Source organism: Cricetulus griseus, chromosome 3 (genome assembly GCF_003668045.3).
Source record: "Cricetulus griseus strain 17A/GY chromosome 3, alternate assembly CriGri-PICRH-1.0, whole genome shotgun sequence".
Taxonomy (NCBI): domain Eukaryota; kingdom Metazoa; phylum Chordata; class Mammalia; order Rodentia; family Cricetidae; genus Cricetulus; species Cricetulus griseus.
This window is the reverse complement of record NC_048596.1, coordinates 282525028-282544423: the sequence shown is the minus strand read 5'-3', so window position 1 is coordinate 282544423 and position 19396 is coordinate 282525028. Positions and strand designations below refer to the sequence as shown.

Sequence of the window (19396 nt, the reverse complement as noted above, 5' to 3'; positions counted from 1 at the left end):
GAGGAAATCCATACTTTGAATCCGAGGTCATACTTTGAAAACCTGCACTCCACAAAATTGGAAAATCTAAAGGAAATGGACAATTTTCTTGATAGATATCACTTACAAAATTAAACCCAGAACAGATAAGCAGTTTAAATCGACCTATTTCACCTAATGAAATAGAAGCAGTCATCAAAAGCCTCCCAACCAAAAAAAGCCCAGGGCCAGATGGCTTCACTGCAGAATTCTACCAGAAATTCAAACAAGAGCTAATTCCAGTACTCCTCAAACTGTTTTGCACAATAGAAGCAGATGGGATATTGCCAAACTCTTTCTACGAGGCTACAATCACTTTGATACCCAAGCCACACAGAGATTGGAGATTTTTACTGTTGAGCCTAAATATGCAACAAATCCAGAAGACAGAAATAAGGTCACAACAGTAAGATGGGGTATGCACGTGGAGAAAATTTTAAATCTCCCTTGTATAGAAGGAATTCTTAGGATAATAGTGAAAATATGAACATAGGAAATAACCATCAATGTAAAACATATGAAAGCAAAACAACTACTAGTAATGATAAACACAAATCCTAGAATTTGGTCTCTAAAACAAGCAAATCTGAGAAGTGATATCACAGAAGAATTGATGCACTACATTTGGACCACAGAACTAGACAGCGATTGTTACTGTGGCATGGAGGGACCCATAGATACACCCACTGAGCCATGCTGCCACCACCATCTCAACACAGGCACCTCTATTCATGATGGCCTAATAGTGTAGAGGGAAGCAAATGGCAGCATAGCGGTCATAGGACATCACCAAAAGCAAGGCAAACTCTGTCCCTGCCAAAAATATAACAAAGAAAACCTGTAAAACACATCCCAGGAAGGAGATAGAATGTGTGTTCATCACAGAGTTCGTGATGGGTTTGGGAACCGTGACAGAAATATAACATATCAATCAGGGGCAAATTCTTCAGAAAGAAATGCATAGGGGTTTGGAGATGCTGTTCTACAGTGATGAGGGCAATAATGAGGAAGTTTCCCACTAGTGCTCCTAAGGTAAGTCAAGAAGAAAAGTGTGGTACACAGGGTCTGTAGCACTTGCCCATCTGGGTATCCCATGAGTAGGAATTCCATGTAATCTGTTATGTTGTTTAGCATCTCAGTCATTGTAAGTCTTGTCTGCAGAAATAAAGGAGAAGTTATTATTGCTTCATTTACTTATATCTCCCTCTTTAAATTTTGTGAGATTTTTTTACTTAAGTAATTGCTGATTTGTTTTATTTTGTTCTTGTTGATGTTTTGTGATATCATATTATAGGGTGAATGACATCCTGCAATCTGGAAAGCTATCAATTACATAAAATAAGTTTTTAAAAAGGTATTCAAATGATATCATGAATTTTATGTAGCAAATAGAAATACTCTAACTGGTCTATGACTTTAATAAAATGTTTAAAGTAGTAGGATTTTCAACATAAAAAGTTCAATGTTACCATACTTACTCATCTGATTTCCTTCCCAGTAAAATAAGATGAAAGGTCATGTGAAAAATGCAACCACTTCTTTATTTTTCTCTACTGCATTATAGTACAGATAAGCCAGAAAACATACGTGAGCACAGGAAAGATTCTTTTTGCAAAATTAATGTAGGACAATAACAGGAGTGGAGAGGGAAGTACATGAGAGGGTAATGGGGTGAATGTGGCCAAATAAAAATGATATACATCTAGGAATGTCCTAAAAATATCACTACTTTCTGAATCAAAAGAAAGAGATATAATTGTTATCTAAACATGTTAAATATGCTAACACAATTTTTCAATAATGCTTATAATTCTTTTAATTTGATAAAAATAAAATTTTCCATAGTAAAGAAATTTAAAACCCTCATAATTAAAGTGGGAAGGTAAAAGTGGGTAGTAATATCCAGAAACACTGTACAAATAAATAAACCAGTCAGAAAAAATGAGTTTATTACTTGTAAGCACACTGTTAGTTATCATGGGAAATAATGACATGACAACAAAGCAATGGGGAGGATGTATATAGATTCTCCACAATGAAAGTTCTTCACCTATAATCTATAGACACCAAATATTTCCTTAAAATAAAGGTTACCCTAAAATTTCTTCAAATGAACAAAAGCTGAGGATATCTATGAGGAGCTATGATAGTTAATATTCATTTTCAACAGGATCTATAATCACCCATGAGCCTCTGTGGCATGCCTGTGAGTGATTTTCTACATTTGGCCAAGTGAAATGAGAAGGCCCACCCTGAACGTAAAGACAGCACCATTTGATGCCCATAGGTTTCTACTGTATAAAGAAAGCTAGTAGAATATCAACATTAATCACCCATTCCTTCCTGCCTGCAGAAGTAATGTCAATAGTTGCTTCCTCAAGTTCCAGCTACCATCAGTTCTTTTCATGTTGGACTTCAGACTTTAAACTATGAACTCAAGTAAACATTTTTACCCTAAAGTTGATTTTGCCAGGGTATTTTATCATAGCAAAATGAGAAAAGTAACTAATACATATTTTTTCTTTAATATTAGAAACCACATTCTTCAAACATATTTAAAGACTAAAAGTGGATATTAGGGTTATACATAAAATTGAAGTCAACAAGAAGTCAACACATATGGCAAATAAAACGTCCTTCAGATTTGCTATGTAATATTAAAATTTTTTACAAGAATTAATTAAAAGTATTCTGTATCAATATCTAAGAAAATTGGCATGTGTGAAAATGATTTTAAAATGTTAATACATAGTACTATAATGAAATGTGTTTTATGTTATGTAAAATGACATATCATTGAATGTAGTCTGTGACATGCTATAGTCATATAGCAAATCATGAAATCATCAGATAAAATTAAAGTTTGTAAGAAAATTGTACAGTTAAAATGAAATAGGAATATTTAATTTATATAAAAGAAGGATAAAGCCTGGTGCACACCTCTAATCCCAGCACACAGGAGGCAGAGGCAGGCAGATCTCTGTGAGATCAAAACCAGCCTAGTCTACAAAGCTAATTCCAGGACAGCCTCCAAAGCCACAGAGAAACTTTGCCTCAACCCCTCCCCCCACCAAAAAAAGAAAGATAAAATAAGGGCTATTGAAGGACACATCAAACAGAAAACAAAATGAGGAATTCTAGATTTCGGTTCAAACACGTAAATACATCAAAATAAATGCACTAAATAGCATTTCATTGTGTATACACTGCATTTTAACCATCTATTGATCCTTTGATGGACAATTAGTTTAATATCTTAACTATTACATGTAGTTATATAGTATACTTGCAAATGTAGATGTCTCTATATCATATTGATTTAAGGTCCTTATGATGTGTGAATGTATGTGTGTGTATACATTGTATCACCCACCATACATACGAATTTCAAATACTTTCCATCAAATTAAAAAAAATCTGTTTATATATCAGGAAAAATGCTGCAAATCTTTAATAATATGTAAACTATAAGATTTTTTTGGTTTTTTTAGACAGGGTTTCTCTGTATTGCTTTGGTGGCTGTCCTGGAAATAGCTCTGTAGACCAGGGTGGCCTCAAACTCACAGTGATCTGCCTTCCTCTGCCTCTGTGCTAGAATTAAAGGTGTGTGTCACCAACACACAGCGACTATTAGATTGTTAGTTTAATAATCTAATAATCTGAAGTAGAAATAAGAACAATACTTACTTGAGATTCAGTTTTGGAAGGAATGGAAGGACATTGTTTCAAGTGTACAAAGTTGCAGTTGAACAGGTGGAACAAATTTATATTTTGATATTTATGGATATATTGATTAGCCTTATTTACTAATTCCATATGAATACATATATTACAAAAAGTAATATGTACTCAAGTTATATGTGATTATACATTGTATAAATACTTAAATCCAAAATGAATGAATAAATAAAGAATAACTGAACACTCTAACAAAAAGATCAAAATTATCAAACTTTATGAAAATAAGACCTAATTGGGTTCTAAGACAAATGCCATAAATGGATGAGTAAGTAGAAAACTAATATAACAATAATAATATAACAAATGTTATCAAACAAGAGAACAAATTGAAAAAAAGAAAACAGTTCACAATTCAAGGTTGAGACAAAATTTGAAAACAAAAAAAACCTGGAGTCAGGATTGTACCTATAAATACAATTAGAAATTGATAGAATAATCAAAAATGTAAGTAAATGCATTAGGCTTAAATATTATAAACCAGCGTTACAAGTTATACATAGAGACTACTACACACATTTATTTCTTTGGATGCCTATGTGGATTGCTAATGAATATAGACAAGTTAATAAACCACAAAGAAAAACTATTTAGAAGAATCTCAAACCATACAATCATATTTTAGTTAAATTAAGAATCAGTATAACTATATGAAAATTATAAGATATTAAAAATTAAGAATTTTGACCTAAGTAATTCAGAGATGACTGGCATTCTCAAAAACAGTCACAGATAATTTGAAATAAATTAAATGGAAATGAACAAGGATTTTTGTCTAATCTCTCTAACAAAAACCATTATCACATGTAATTTTATTGTTCCAGAATTTATATTACAAAAGAAAAATTGTCAAAATTTAATTTTCAGAATGAAATGTGCATTTTATTTTTTAAAAATGATTCCTCTGGTGGTTTCTTTTTTGTTTTGTTTTGTTTTTTTTGTTTGTTTGGTTTTTCCATGTTTATTATTTTTAATATTTTATTAGTTGAAACTAGGAACAAGGTTGCTTCCGATGTCAATCCCTTCTCCCTCTCCCTCCTCTCCCCTCCCCCCAACACCCACTTGCCCCTAGCCATCCCCTCTCCACTCCCAAGGCAGGGTAATGCCCTCAAAAAGGGCTCCCCAAAGTCTACCACATCATCCCGGGCCAGGCCTAGGCCCTTCCCCATGTGTCCAGGTCAAGAGAGCATCCCTTCATATGGGATGGGCTCTCAAAATCCCTTCTTTTTTTTTTAAAGACCTTACATATTTAATACAGTGCGTTACCCCTGTACAAATGGAAAAAAATTAAGTTCAACATTTCTAGAACAATATGGCTGTTAATTTTTGAACAATGCCAACTGAACGTGGTAAACTGGGATACTTTCTTCTTTTATGACTTAAAAGACTACAAGAACATTGTAAAGAATTAGTGCAATTTCTTGAAAATGAAAACAGCAACAGAAATAATGCATATATACTATCTACACTGATGAATGAAAAGTACAAATTAACAATGAGGGTTTTTGTTTTTTGGTTTTTCGAGACAGGATTTCTCGGTATAGCTTTGGAATCTGTCCTGGAACTAGTTCAGTACACCAGGCTGGTCTCAAACTCACAGAATTCTGCCTGCCTCTTCCTCCTGAATGTTGGGATTAAGTCCTGCCTTCATGAGAAATTTTTAAGCAGCCTTATTCTAAATAAATATCCATTCAAATAAAATAATGACATTAGTGAAAAATTAATGATATATGTTCAATGGACAAGTTTCAATCAGACTATAATAATCAAAATAAGAAATGGAAATTTTAAATATTTAATAAACTAAATAATTTAACATTGAGAAGAAAGTAACAAATAAATTCGAGGTTAGAAAAAAACTGACTCAGAAAACAAGGGGTCTCATCTAAAAAACTTATGATTATCAAACATTTGGATAAATGTTAGACCAAATAAAAACTACAAAGTGGTGGGAATATTAGAGCTACTAGAAGTTTTCTATATTACCTTGAGACAGATGTGCCATGAAACAGTTTTGAGTACAATAGTAGAGACTGAGAGAACAGATGAATCCTGTGGATGCTGGATTTTAGATTTGTAATAAACCAGACAGCCAACATGGAGCACTGCAAGTGTGGCAGGAAAGGAAAATGTTCCTCTCAGTGGGACTATGAGCAGAAGAGAGAAAACATTGGTGACTTCCATAACTGCAGAATTCAGTACTATCCACATACAAAGAAAGCAAACAGGAAAACTAGGTTTCATTCAGTGGGCAGGTACAGAAGGTATCATGACAGTCAGGAGTCCTACTGCCTTAGCTCATAAGATAAAAAGCCATGTCCCTACACTTTGAGATCTCCTATTCCCAATGGTCCCACATTTTCAGCAGGTAAGGGTGCAAGCACCTCACAGCCAATGTAGGCCCTGAAAACAGACTGTAAATTGAACACACATTTAAGGATACGGGTCTGTTTAATTGAAAAAGTATTACTAGATATATGAGAATTTTAGCATGTGAGGCAGAAATACATAAAGAAATATTTACACTGGCAATAAAGATCACTTTAATTAAAATTAAGAACTATCAGTATAACCATATACCACTTATTTAATAAATAATAAAATGTTGCTGACTATCTTGGCTGATATTTGGTCAAACCTTCTCAGTTTCATGGAAAAGATGAGTTAAGAGCAGTTTCAAGTACTTCGGCAAAACCTTCATGAGTCCCAGATCTCAAGAATGGCATACATGTTAAGGTTGGGAAATGACTTTTGCAATTTAAAACAGAGTACATCAAGGCAATTTATATCTCTTATCCAATGTTTGTATCAAGCTGTTATTTCTCAAAGATATTGCCTGAAGCAGAAAAAAATTGAATGATGAGATGGGAAGAAAAAGGTTTTGGCTGTTGGTGCTGAACAAGCAACATGAGCGAGAGTCACACAGTGCTATGTATGGACTTGGCCAGAAAGTGGCATTAATCAAGAGCTCTTCACAAACCTGCAAATATTAAAAAATCATCAGTATATCTTTATTGTCTGTTCATTTGCTTTGGAGAATTTAAGACTAGTATTTTGTTTTGTTTTGTTTTGTTTTTGAAAAGTCACAAATAATCATCTTAAAGTATCTGTGTTTTGAATGTTTCCTCCAGAGGCCTACTGTTTAAAGATACTATACAATATAAATACACATTTAAAAAAAACTAAAGGCATGGGCTAGAGTTGTAGCTCATAATAGAATACTTGTTTTCAAGTCTGTTCAAGAACCTGGGTTCAATTCTTAGTGCTGCCCAAAACAAATATAAATAAATGAAAGAATAAACAATATGAAGTCAAAATGATGTGAAGTAAAATTTGATACAATCTGCTTTTAGTAACACCGAAATTGATGTTTTATACCTTTAGAAATATTCTGTGATTGATTGACTTCAGTTTTTTTTTTTGTTAAATGAAGAGTTTTGGCTTCATGGTTGCTAAAAATATTGTACCTCTACGAAACAGTTGTTGTTTTATGTTCATAATAGTTGGTCAAATTCCATGCCGATACAACAATCTCTCCTGAGTAATTTGTATGTTATGCCCAGTCCTATCTAGACCCCAAATTCATTCAGCTTAGTACTGATACCAATGCCATAGCATACTTTTAAGGACAGTTTAAAAATCTTAAAAAACTATTCACCCCCACTCCATGGACATTAGAAAAAGGTTCCCCAGTTATCTGCATTTGTTCTTAGCTGTCTTTACTGTTCTGTATGCAAGATGGGTAATTTAATATTTTAATATACTTTTTGTAGGTGGTTGTGCTTGATGATTCTTAATTTTAAATATGATTAAATGTAGCCCTGTGCTCTAGTCAAATTTTTCGTGACTATGATTGAGCTTTGAAGCTTATTTGCTGAGCAGTCATTCCAAGAGAGGAGTGGATCAGACATTATGATTAGCAGCAAAGTTTTTGAATTCTGCCAATGCTGCTTCCAGATATATCCTGACAATGTATGGATGGAAAGAGATGTTTTGAAATACTCCAGCACAAGGAAATGTTTCTCTAGATAAAAACACCAATTAAACTGTTTTGATATGCAATAATTAATGGGAACACTTCAAAGGAAATTTAGATTTTGTGCAAATCTGCTCTCCTACAATCTCATGAAGCCCTGTGATTCAGACTCACCTTATACAGCTCAATGTGCAGGGTTTAATTATTTTCTTAGGAGCTCTTCTACTGTTCAGGGTGTTGTGGAAGACTTCAGTGAGTTTCATCTTATCTGAAGGGCTTGTCTTTATGATGAAGTGGGAATGATATTCAGTTGGTTATACTTCACTCCCTGGGGAAATCAGAGACTGAGAGCAAAACACAATTGTTGTAGGACCATGATTGCAGTGCTTTAAGAACATTATTTACCTAGGATATTAGTGCTGCGCAGTCTGCCTCTATCCATCACACAACACAATAATCTTCTCATGCTCTGGCTTTCCCTATGCAGAAGTTAATGTGGGGTACATTTTAAACATCATTCTCCACCTTTGATTTTTGAGATAGGCTCTTTCACTGAACCTGAAGCTCATTAATTTGCCTAGGCTCACTGGCTAATGAGTTTCAGGGATTAGCCTGTTCCTGGATCCTTAGTTGGGAGTTACAAGAACATGACACCATCTCTGGCTTTTTACGTGGATTCTGGGTATCCAGGATAAGGTCCTTATACTTACACAGCAGACACTTTACAAAGTAAGCCATATCCCTAGGTCTTATGCATGATGTATTTCACTATGCAAATAAAAATGAGTATATCAAATAAATTTCCATGGTAAGACATGATTTATAGCTTATTTATACAGAAAATAGTTTAAAGCTATTTAATAGAAGAAGAGTTCTAAAATATACATTTTGTCACATATTCCTCTTGCCATAAACAAGAGAATAAAAAGGAAATTAAAAATGTTATAAGAAAAAAAAGTAATTTGAGCATTGACACCTTCACTCTGCATGTATTCTGCTCAGTATCAAGATTATTTGAAAATAATTTTCTTGGATATGGGCATATATTTGTCAAACCTCTCATAAACAAAGGTTCTGTTATGGTGTTTGTGTGGGCTAATTTATCAGCCATATTGACTCCTTATAATAAAACTATGAAATTAAAATACAGCAGCCCTCTTCCAAGGTTTTGCCCTGATCCACATGCTATCTTCTGTCACAGTGTGATTTCTCAATAGCTTTCATTCTCTGTGTTCCTCACAGCTACTTCAGACCCTCAGACTGCTTTCTGCATACGTTTCCTCTATGGATTTTGTGTGCAGTTTCTCAGTTCACTATTTTTCCTTTAACTTTTAATTCATAATTTCTGTCTCCTGGAATTTCACTATGGAAATGCATTCTTTCTTGCAATAAAAGTAGCTATATTCATATTTGGGCTATGTCCAGACAAATTGTATCAGTTTCTAAAAAAGGTTCCAGTTCTGTGAAGAACAAATAATTCTTTCACAATCCCCAAAGACAGAGTGATAGATTCATGCTTCATTCTGTGTTTCAAGAATAGTAGCTATGGCCAGGTGGTGGTGGTACATAGTCCCAGCACTTGGGAGGCAGAGGCAGGCAGATACCTGTGAGTTCTAGACCAGCTTGATCTACAAGAGCCAGTTCCAGGACAGCCTCCAAAGCCAGAGAGGAACCCTATCTCAAAAAACAAAAAACAAAAAAAACAAAAAAAATTAGTAGCTACAAGTTGTTTGTTTCTATATCCAGTGAGAAATTTGGAACAGCAATATTTTATATCAGAGTTCCTCTTTTTATAAACATAACTTCAAAAATCCATTGATCGAATACATTCTACATACGGGGGTGGTCAGTAAGTGCCATGGTGTGTGTAGAGGTCAGAGGACAACTAGCAGGAGTTGGTTCTGTCCTTCCACAATGTGGATCCCTGTAATAGGATTCACGTCATGCAGCTTGGCAGCGACTGCCTTTACCTGCTGAGTCATTTGCCAACCCCTCACTACAGTCTAATTTCTATCATGAAATTAGACACTACAGTCTAATTTGTATCGTGAAATTAGACTGAACAAGTTATTACTTTGATATTTTCAACTTATCAAGTCTTCAGCTCATTATTATTGACATTCTATTTGTTAATAATGGTCTTTAGGGCTGCCAGATATTTTGTAACTATTTTCCAATTTATAGCTATCTTTTTGGTTTGTTCATACTGCTTTTCAAATATTTAAAAATATTTGTCAAACTGTAGCATAAATAATAAAAGCACAGAGATAGATATTGGGGATCAAGCTGAAGATCAGATAAGCAAAGCAGTCAGCCACTAGCTCTTACCAAGTTGAAATGGATGATCCTGTCACCAGGAATCTTCAGAGTACAATGCAGTCTACTCTGCTCTCCGCCAAGCCTCAGACTGCAATATCCTCAGTTCCTGTCTCTTTCTGCCATATATTCCTTTCTCTGCCCAGCCATATCACTTCTGTCTCCACCTCCTTAGTACTGGGATTAAAAACATGTGACCCCCAAGACCTGAGATCACCTTTGTGTGAGAAGTTTCTCTTTAAATCAGAAAAATTTCATATACCTCAGTGTGGCCTTGAACTAGCAGACATCCATCTGTCTCCTGAGTCCTGGCATTAAAAGTATGCACCATCATTATCTGGCTCTATGGCTGTGGCTAGCTTTGAATTTTGATCTTCAGTTGCTTTTATATATCATAAACAATATATCACCACATCAAATACATTTTATTATGTGGAAACATCAGCTTTTTCTGTGATTAAAAATCAGTTGAAACAGGGCTGAAGAGATAGCTCAGAGCTTCAGAGCACTGGCTGCTCTTCCAAAGAACCCAGGTTCACTTCCCAGCATCCACATAGCAGCTCACAACTGTCTATAACTCTATTCCAGGGGATCTGACACCTTAACACAGACATACACGTGGGAAAACACCAATGTACAAAACAAAAATAAATAAAATTCTAAAAATAAAATCTGCTGAAAATTATGTGCATAACCTTTGCTGAAACATCGCAGAGTGAGATCAGCTCTTAGAAGAATGTCTTCTCTGGAACACACACACATATATATCACAGTTTTAAAAAGTCTTAATAATAAAAACCCGAGTCGGAAATATCAGAGAAACAATACAGCCATCCACTAGCTATTACCTCTACCTCAGACTGAAAAGGTTATGCTGTCTCCACATATCATCAGACAATTCAAACTGTCTACATGAAACCTCAGTCGGACATCTCAGATTGAATCCTCAAAGTGCATCATTCAGACTGACCGCCTCTGACTGACTGCCTCAGACTGTGCTGCCTCCTGTCTACTCCTGTATTACATTCCTCTCTCTGCCCAGCTTTATCACTCCTGTTCCTCCTCTCCAGTGTTGCGATTAAAGGTGTGTGATCCCAAGTGCTGGGATCACCATTGTGTGAGCTCTGTTTCTCCTTTAGACTGGATCAATCTCATAGAGACAAGAGTAGCCTTGAACTCTGCCTCTGCCTCTGCCTCCCAAGTGCTAGGATGCCACCACATCTTCTCCAGCATAAGCTTTCATTGGTAGTTTTATTTTACCCTTTCTGACAGGTATAAGATGATTATCTCAGAGTTGTTTTGATTTGCATTTCTCTGAAGGCCAAGGATGTTGAGCAATTCCTTAAGTGCCTTTTAACCATTTAAGATTTCTCTGTTGAGAATTCTCTATTTAGAGCTGTACCCAATTTTTCAATTAGATTATTTGGTATTTTGGTGTCTAGTTTCTTGAGTTTTATTGTATAATTTGGCAATCAGCCCTCTGTCAGATGTGGTGTTGGTGATGATCTTTTCCCATTCTGTAGTCTTCTGTTCTGTCTTGTTGACTGTGTCCTTTGCCTTACAGAAGCTTCTCAGTTTCAGGAGGTCCCATTTATTATTGTTGATCACAGTGTCTGTGCTTTTGGTGTTATGTTCAGGAAGTGGTCTCCTCTACCTGAACTTCGCACTTTTTCTTCTATGGGGCTATGGGTCACTGAATTTATGTTGAGGTATTTGATTCATTTGGACTTGAGTTTTGTGCATGGCAATAGATATTCTTTGTATTATGTTTTCTTCATTTCTACTTTATTGATTTCAGCCCACAATTTGATTATTTGCTGGTGTCTACTCCTCCCAGACGTGTTTGCTTCTTTTTGTTCCAGGACTTTCAGATGTGTTGTTAGGTCACTAGTGTGAACATTCCCCAGTTTCATTGTGTAGGCACTGTAGTTGCTTTTTAAAAGTATATTCAATGATCTTCCTTTTATCTCAACATATCTATACTATATAGAATTAGATTAAATGATCTATCTTTCTTCCCATATATCTCTTGAAGTATAGACTCAATGATCTACCTCTTTATCCTATCATATCTGTATCCCCTCCCTTTTTTTCAAAAAAGAAATCCTTGAATTTAATGCCCTTTGTTCAACTTTCTTCCTGACTGTAGCCAATAACATTTGGTAACCAATCTTCTTAAACAATGACAAATATCCATAACCTATTAAATGACCAAAAAGCACCCACCCCATGTCCAGTCTCTGCATGATGTGAAAGTGCAGACCTTGTCTCAACTCCTGGTTAGAGTAGTCTGCAAGGCTGAACCATCTCAGATAGCTTCCTCAAAATCTTCTGAGAAACTTGTAGTCCAAAATCAATCTTTAGTGGGTATTGTACAGCTTAATGGTGTTATCATAGTCCTGGTGTAATGGTTTTGGGGCCCCATTCTCCTTTTGGAGACTTCAAAGGTCACTGTTAGGTGTAGTCATGTCTCATTGTAGAAAACTGGTAGAGACTAAAACTAGAAATTATATACAGGAAGGTAGATGAAACTTTTTTCTAGAGTTACTACTATAGATGAGCATTAATATCTTGAGAAAACTATAAAATACATAAATATTAATCTTATAGTATTTTATATAAGAGTTATGTTTATGCTTTAACAAAAGAAGTTAGAAGTAAATATAAAACCAAAGGATCAAGAGATTAGTGAAAATACAATAGTGCATAAATATTTGTTTTTATTCTGTTCCATATTAGGTGACTTTTGAGACATGAGGCAGATTTTTTTTAAAAAAAAATTCCTCTAACAGGAATGCTTAGGTTTAGAAAAGGAAAGGGTCACACTCCAACTCAAAAGCCACCTTTAGTCTCTATTTGGACTGGGACTACCAAAGAACCATTTGCATTATATCTGTAGAGAAAAGCAGAAACAAGTATTTGGGAAGATTTATGAAATTTTATCCTGTTAGAAATATGATACACCAATAGACTAATTTACTCCTTTCCTTTGGACTTTTCTGGACTATTTGTTCCTTTTCTTCAGATGTCTCAATTGCCCAGTGGTCTCCTTTCCTTAGCTGGATACTTTTATTCTCCAGAAAAGACAAAAATAAAACCCTTCCCTAGCCCTAAATTTTGGGGAGGTTCTCCTTTGGCAAGTTATATCTGATCAAATGAAAAACATTTGTTATTTTTGTAGGTTAGTTTAGATTAAATGACCATATTGATTGATGAACTATCATCTCTTCCAATTAAGAGGTATTGTGCTCAAATAGAATATTTGTCAATTTTGATGATATCCATAGCTTTTCTTCACTTGTTGAATCACAAGCAAAATCTCTTCCACAACCTAACACATGTCCTGGTTTCCATTTCAAGGTCAAAACATCTTTAAAGTATATCAGCTGATTTAATTCTGTAGTCTACAACATCTCTCCACAGCTGTTGTTTCTTTCTCATTAGCATTCAGACAATTCAAACTCAATCCTTTAGAGTTAGATTTGATCTTTATATAACTGCTTGCTCTGCAGGATTGTGTGGTGTACCTGTAATGTCATTTATATTATAGTAAGCAGAATACTGTTTCATTTTCTTAGAAACATATGCTGGAGCATTGTCTGTCTTTATTTGTGCAGGTATATCCACGGTGGCCATAACTTCTAGCACATGTGTAACTACACAATTAGCCTTTTCCAAACTCAAAGTAACTGACCATTGATAACACGAATAGTCATCAATTGAATGTATACATATTTTAATCTTCCAAATTCTACAAAATGGAACACATCCATCTGCCAGATTTCATTCCTTTGAGTACCCTTCATGGACCAATTCTGGCAGCTTTGGGACCCTGGTCTCGGTGGGCTGGCCATAGTGTCTAAACATGCGATCTTGTATCTGCAAAGGTGATTCAGTGTCCCGTGGAAGCATGCAAATATACCCTCTTCCTGATGTTATTAGGACATCTGGACCTTTCCATTTATGAGTGAGGAGATCTTTCCATTTGACTAGGATATGGGAGTGACATTTATGGTAAAATGTCTATGGAAAGCATTCCTATTATCACCAGAGTTATTCATGTGGCTAATTAAAAGCAAGTATTGATTCAAAATTTGATGGGGAGATGAGTAGTTAAGGTTTCCATTTCACAATTTGGATATCTGAGTTTTCAATGTATGATGAGCTCTCTCCACAATAGGTTGACCTTTCAGGGTATAAGGAATGCCTGTAGAGTGAGAAATATTAAAGTTTGAGCAAAATTTCTTAAAGACCTTAGAAGTATACACAGGGCCATCTTCTCTTTTCAAGGTTCTAGGCATCCCCAGCACAGAGAAGTAATAAAAAGTGATGTTGTATTATACATCCTTAAATGCCTCTCCAGTGAAGGCATTAGCACAAATAACATGAGCATATGTGCCTCTGTATATGTGAATAAAGGCAAGTATATCAAAGGAAGGAACATGAGAAACATACATTTAACAAAAGTCATAAGGACACAAACCTCAGGATGGAACTCCCATATAAAGAGAGTGTCTTGCTGTGGACGAGCAGAGCAACGATAAACTGAGCCGCATCAGGAGGTAGCTGAAACTGAGGGTAAAGATAAGTTTACATACATCTCTTCAATTGTCTTCTTTCAATTATTTTAGGTATAGATACAGAAGTACAATTGGTAGCTCTCAGGATTACTCAATTTTCAGTTTTTAAAGGAATCTTATTTTTTAAATGTTCACATGATTTCACCTTTCTAACCATAATGCAAAATCCTTTTAGATTTACCACATTCTTACCAAAATTCTTTAAGATGTTTATAACACTAGTCATCCTGATGGAAATTTGTGATGGCAGATGAGTTTCTTTTTGAGATATGGTGTCCCTATATACTTGGCATGGCTCAAAATCCTGATTCTATTGTCTCTAAGTCCTGAAATTATGGTCGTGTACCATTAAACACAACTGGCAATTGATTTTTGATAAAGGCATGAAAGTAATTCACAGAAGAAATGACAATTTTGCCAAAAATACTGTTGAGGCATTAGAGACCCTGCAACAACAACAAATGAACCTCAATGTCTGGTCCTGTGGCTGCAGGCTGGGCAGCATGTCCTGGTCTCTGCTGGCTGGATCTGTCTTTGCAGCAGTGCAGGTAGTATGAGGTACAGCTTGCTCCACCATCACAATGTTTCTAGTTCACAGGACTTGCATTGGTGCCTGGGATTACAAGCATGCACCACCATACCTAACCATCAAGATTTCAGTTTTTATTCCATGTATTATCGAGAAAATTCTACTGTATATATAATGGTCTATAAAGCAAGTTTCAGGACAGCCAGAGTTACAAAATGCCTTCTAATATTTACATCCCATTTTTTAAAGTATTCAAAATCCCTTATAAAGAATGGCTTCACCTTGTTTGGAAAGATGTTTCTACATCCATTTATGGCCATAGTGCAATATTATATGAACAGCATTGTTTTTCTTAAAAGCTACTTAAAATCTCATTCAGAAAGAACATTTTTATTCAGAATTTTTCTGAAATCAGCAAGCAGCGTGAGAATGTTTTTTATAATGTCATGACTGCAAAAATCTGAAATTGTGACCACAAATGATTGCAGCCTCAAGAAGCAGGCATTTCCTGTTTCTATGACTGTTGGGAAATTCAGAAGGTGGGGCAAAAGGCAACACCCTGGGCCCCAGCTCTTATCTTAACTGATATGCCAGATAATAAGGGCTGTTTCCAGGGACAGTTTGATATGGACTGAATTATATTTTGAATTGAATGTTTCCCAGGTGAGTGATCAGTCTCACTATCCAGGTTGGAAATAGACTACCTAGTTAACATTTGTGAATGCTTAGATTGCTTCCCCAGCTAGTCTCCTCTTCCTTCCTAACAGCCTTCTAGTCTGCTCTCCAACCTAATTTCTTCCTGCCCAGCTATAGGACAGTCAGATCTTTCTTAACCAATGAGAGTAATACATATTCACATTATGCAGAAGGATTATTTTACAGCAATCCAGGTCCACATGAATCTAGGTAAGTCATCTACTGCTGATATATATATATATATATATGTATATATATATATATATATATATATATATATATATATGTGTGTGTGTGTGTGTGTGTGTCTGTGTGTCTGTGTGTGTGTGTGTGTCTCTGTGTGTGTGTGCGTGTGTGTGTTGTTTTGAATGTGGAAAGCGAAAACTTCCTGAGATACTCTCTAAGCCATGCTTCACTACTTCCTGTCTCTCTATCTGTCCTCATTCCTCTAAAATGTCTATGGTTAATTTTGGTCAGGTAGTGGCTAGCTCTGCCCTCTGATTCCAATCAAGCTTTATTGTCAGAATATAACCGAATATCATACAACAGTTGGCTGTTGTGGACCATACCTGTACAGCCAGCACTTGGAAGGATGAAGCAAGAGGATTTCCATGAGTTTCAGGGCAAACTGTGACATATAGTGAATTCTATTTCAAAAAGAAAATAAAGCAGGAAAAAGAAAAACAGCACAATGCCAAGGTAAATTATAAATTTAGGAATAAAATAAAGATATCATTTCAATTAGTGACATGTTAGAAGATAATTTTCTAACAAGCTATTTAAATATCTTTAGAAAACTGTTACCTTTTCCTTTATCAATTTATCTTTACCAATATATTGTTCATTAGGCCTTGGTATTTAATATCCATGAAAAGTTTGAAGTTAGGCAGAATTGATGTGCTCGTTGATTGTCTTTTCTGGGGTAAAAACTTAGGTGGTAAATTCTACAGTTTAATTAACTAGGACTGCATCTAACATGGCAGTTATTTCTTAGAGTTCAAATCTTAGGCTGGATATGTAGCTTAGCGGTAGAGCACCTATGCAACATGCAGGTACCTGTGTGTTGAATCTGCATCATCATAGATTCAATTCAATTCAATTATGCAATATGCTATTCTATCATGTTTGTTTACCTTCCAAACTTCTTTCTCTCCAAATTTTAAGCCATTTTAATGGGTTCTTTTGTTTTTTGTTTTGTTCATTTTTTGGGTCTCACTATCAAGTTCTGGCTGTCCTGGAACTCACTATGTAGACCAGACTATTCTTAAACTCACAGATATATGCCTGCTTCTGCAGCGCTAGGGCTATAGGCATGAACCACTAAACCTGGCCTAGGTTCTTTCATTAATGAGATAAACTTAGTGTAGGAATATGCTCAGTCTTTTTATGTGCATTTTTCTACCAAGATATAATTATGTTAATGTTAAAGGAAAATCTTATGAAAAATGCACTGAAAATGCCAGCAAAGGGAAGGTGATACTGAGTGCTATAGTTGAAAGATCTGGTGGGGAAGGTACATGAGTCAAGAGTTGATGTAACAGGAGTTGTAGCCAGGGTGTAGAGGAAGAGAGAAGGAGGATTTGAAGTGAAAAAGCATCATAGGGCAAGGAAACAATATGGCATAGTTTCAGAGAGTGTCAAATGAGGCTGAGAATCTGGAAGAAGTCAAATTCTAAGCTGCACAGGTCATAATGATGAGCAGCCCTATGCTGCATGAAAGAATAGATGTGACACAATAAGATACCTTTGTTTTAGGAAGACCTAGTTTGTCTGGAGAGTGCATGCTTATGTGGAAATGAATGTAAAGATAAAGACACTACATAGGTAAGTAATAATGCCATGAATTAAGGCAATGCTGTAGTGAAGATTAGGCACAGAATGATTTGTAATAAATAGGGCACTGTGGTTGCTTGTATATAGTACCATGGGGAAAATGGGATAGGAGGTGAATGAGGTGTATGCAAGATTTGATGAGTAATCATGAGGGGTGGCTAAGGAGGGGTTGACCTACATTAGCACCCATTCCTGCTTTGGGCATAGAGATAGTATCTCTCCTATTGTAAATAATGCAGGGACAACAATTAGCAGCTGCATCTATTTCTAAGATGATAACCTACGATTATAGCAAGGATTTGCTAGCTTTTTACACAGTTTGCACAAGTGGAATATTAACTCTTTGTTTACCCAGGCAATTAAAACTTGTGTCTTTCCTTTCTTTCAAATAGGGTCTCAGTATATGGCCAATGCACCAATGTACAGCTCAACATAACTTCTCTTATGAAATGCTAATTCACTCACTCTGGGAATCTCCCCAGCCCTTTTATGCTATAAATGTAAATAAGTATCTTTCTATAGCTTCATACCTATCCTTAAAAATAAATGCAATCAGCCCGGCTTTAATGACACACGCCTTTAATCCCAGCACTTGGGAGGCACAGGCAAACGGATCTCTGTGAGTTGGAGGCCAGCCTCGTCTCCAGAGCGAGGCCAGGAAGGCTTCAAAGCTACACAGAGAAACCCTGTCTCAAAAACCCATAATAGTAGTAGTAGTAGTAGTAGTAGTAGTAATCATAATCATAATAATAAATGTAATCATTGCTTTCCATACCATGTCCTACACATTCTGGAAGATATTAATCAGTGTGGCTTAGGGCTGGTATCATGAACCCCATCTTAGGGAGAGACAGCTGCTGATTTGGCTCTGATTTGTGCACAAATACACCTCGATTTAATGTGGCCACAGTTTGGGTGGCTGGTCTTTCTCCTCATATCTGTGAGATTTAGAATATAATTTAAAAAACTGTCATGTGCCCATACAATAATTTAATTTACAAAGAAATGTGCCTGACTTCTTAACATAAAGTCTCCGGTTATATTTAAGAATTGAGAACAATGTCCCGTGTGGTGGCTGAAACCTACACCCAGCACATGGGGAGAATGAGGTAGGGTCATCATAATATATTTAAGAACTGCTTGGTCTGTATATGTGGGATTTCAAGTGTTTTTTTTGTTTGTTTGTTTGATTGCTTTTCGTGCGTGCATGCGTGTGTGTGTGGGGCGGCGTGGGGGAGCGCACCTGTGTGTGTTTACTGATGATTGAACACAGAGACGACAGAACCTGCAAATGCTCTACCACTGAGCAATATATACTGTGGAATTTTCTGTTAATTAGCACAAGGTTGGAGGCTTTTGAATTCCTCCTTATTGCATACCTCTTTCCCATTTCAGGATTCCAGATCCAAGGTTTGTGTATCCGGTTGTGCAGTTTTATAATTATTATCGATTATCATTTCATGCTAGAGGGAAACAACTCACTTCCTAAGGTGCCTGAGGACCCAAGCAAGATCCCTAAAACCCACATAATAAGAAAGGCGTGCACTTGGAATCCTAGTCCTGGATAGAAGGAAACAGGCGATCTCTCACGTTCACTGTCCAGTCTAGCCAAATCAGGAGTCTTGGGTCTTTTCAGTCTCGGGAAAAGCAACAGGCCTGCAGTCCCTAAGAGATGACGTATTTTCGATGCGCTACGCAGACGGGGCGGAG

General features: G+C 35.9%; 1 long non-coding RNA gene across 1 annotated transcript; it reads right to left on the bottom strand.

The window, feature by feature from the left end:
- Window positions 1-256: 256 nt before the first annotated feature.
- On the bottom strand, window positions 257-19382 carry LOC100752373. The gene is made up of 5 exons (XR_004769444.1): window positions 19066-19382; window positions 16423-16500; window positions 14532-14620; window positions 7907-8076; window positions 257-1173 (listed from the first exon to the last, which is right to left on the bottom strand). It is a non-coding gene; the product is annotated as an olfactory receptor 14J1 (long non-coding RNA).
- Window positions 19383-19396: the final 14 nt, after the last annotated feature.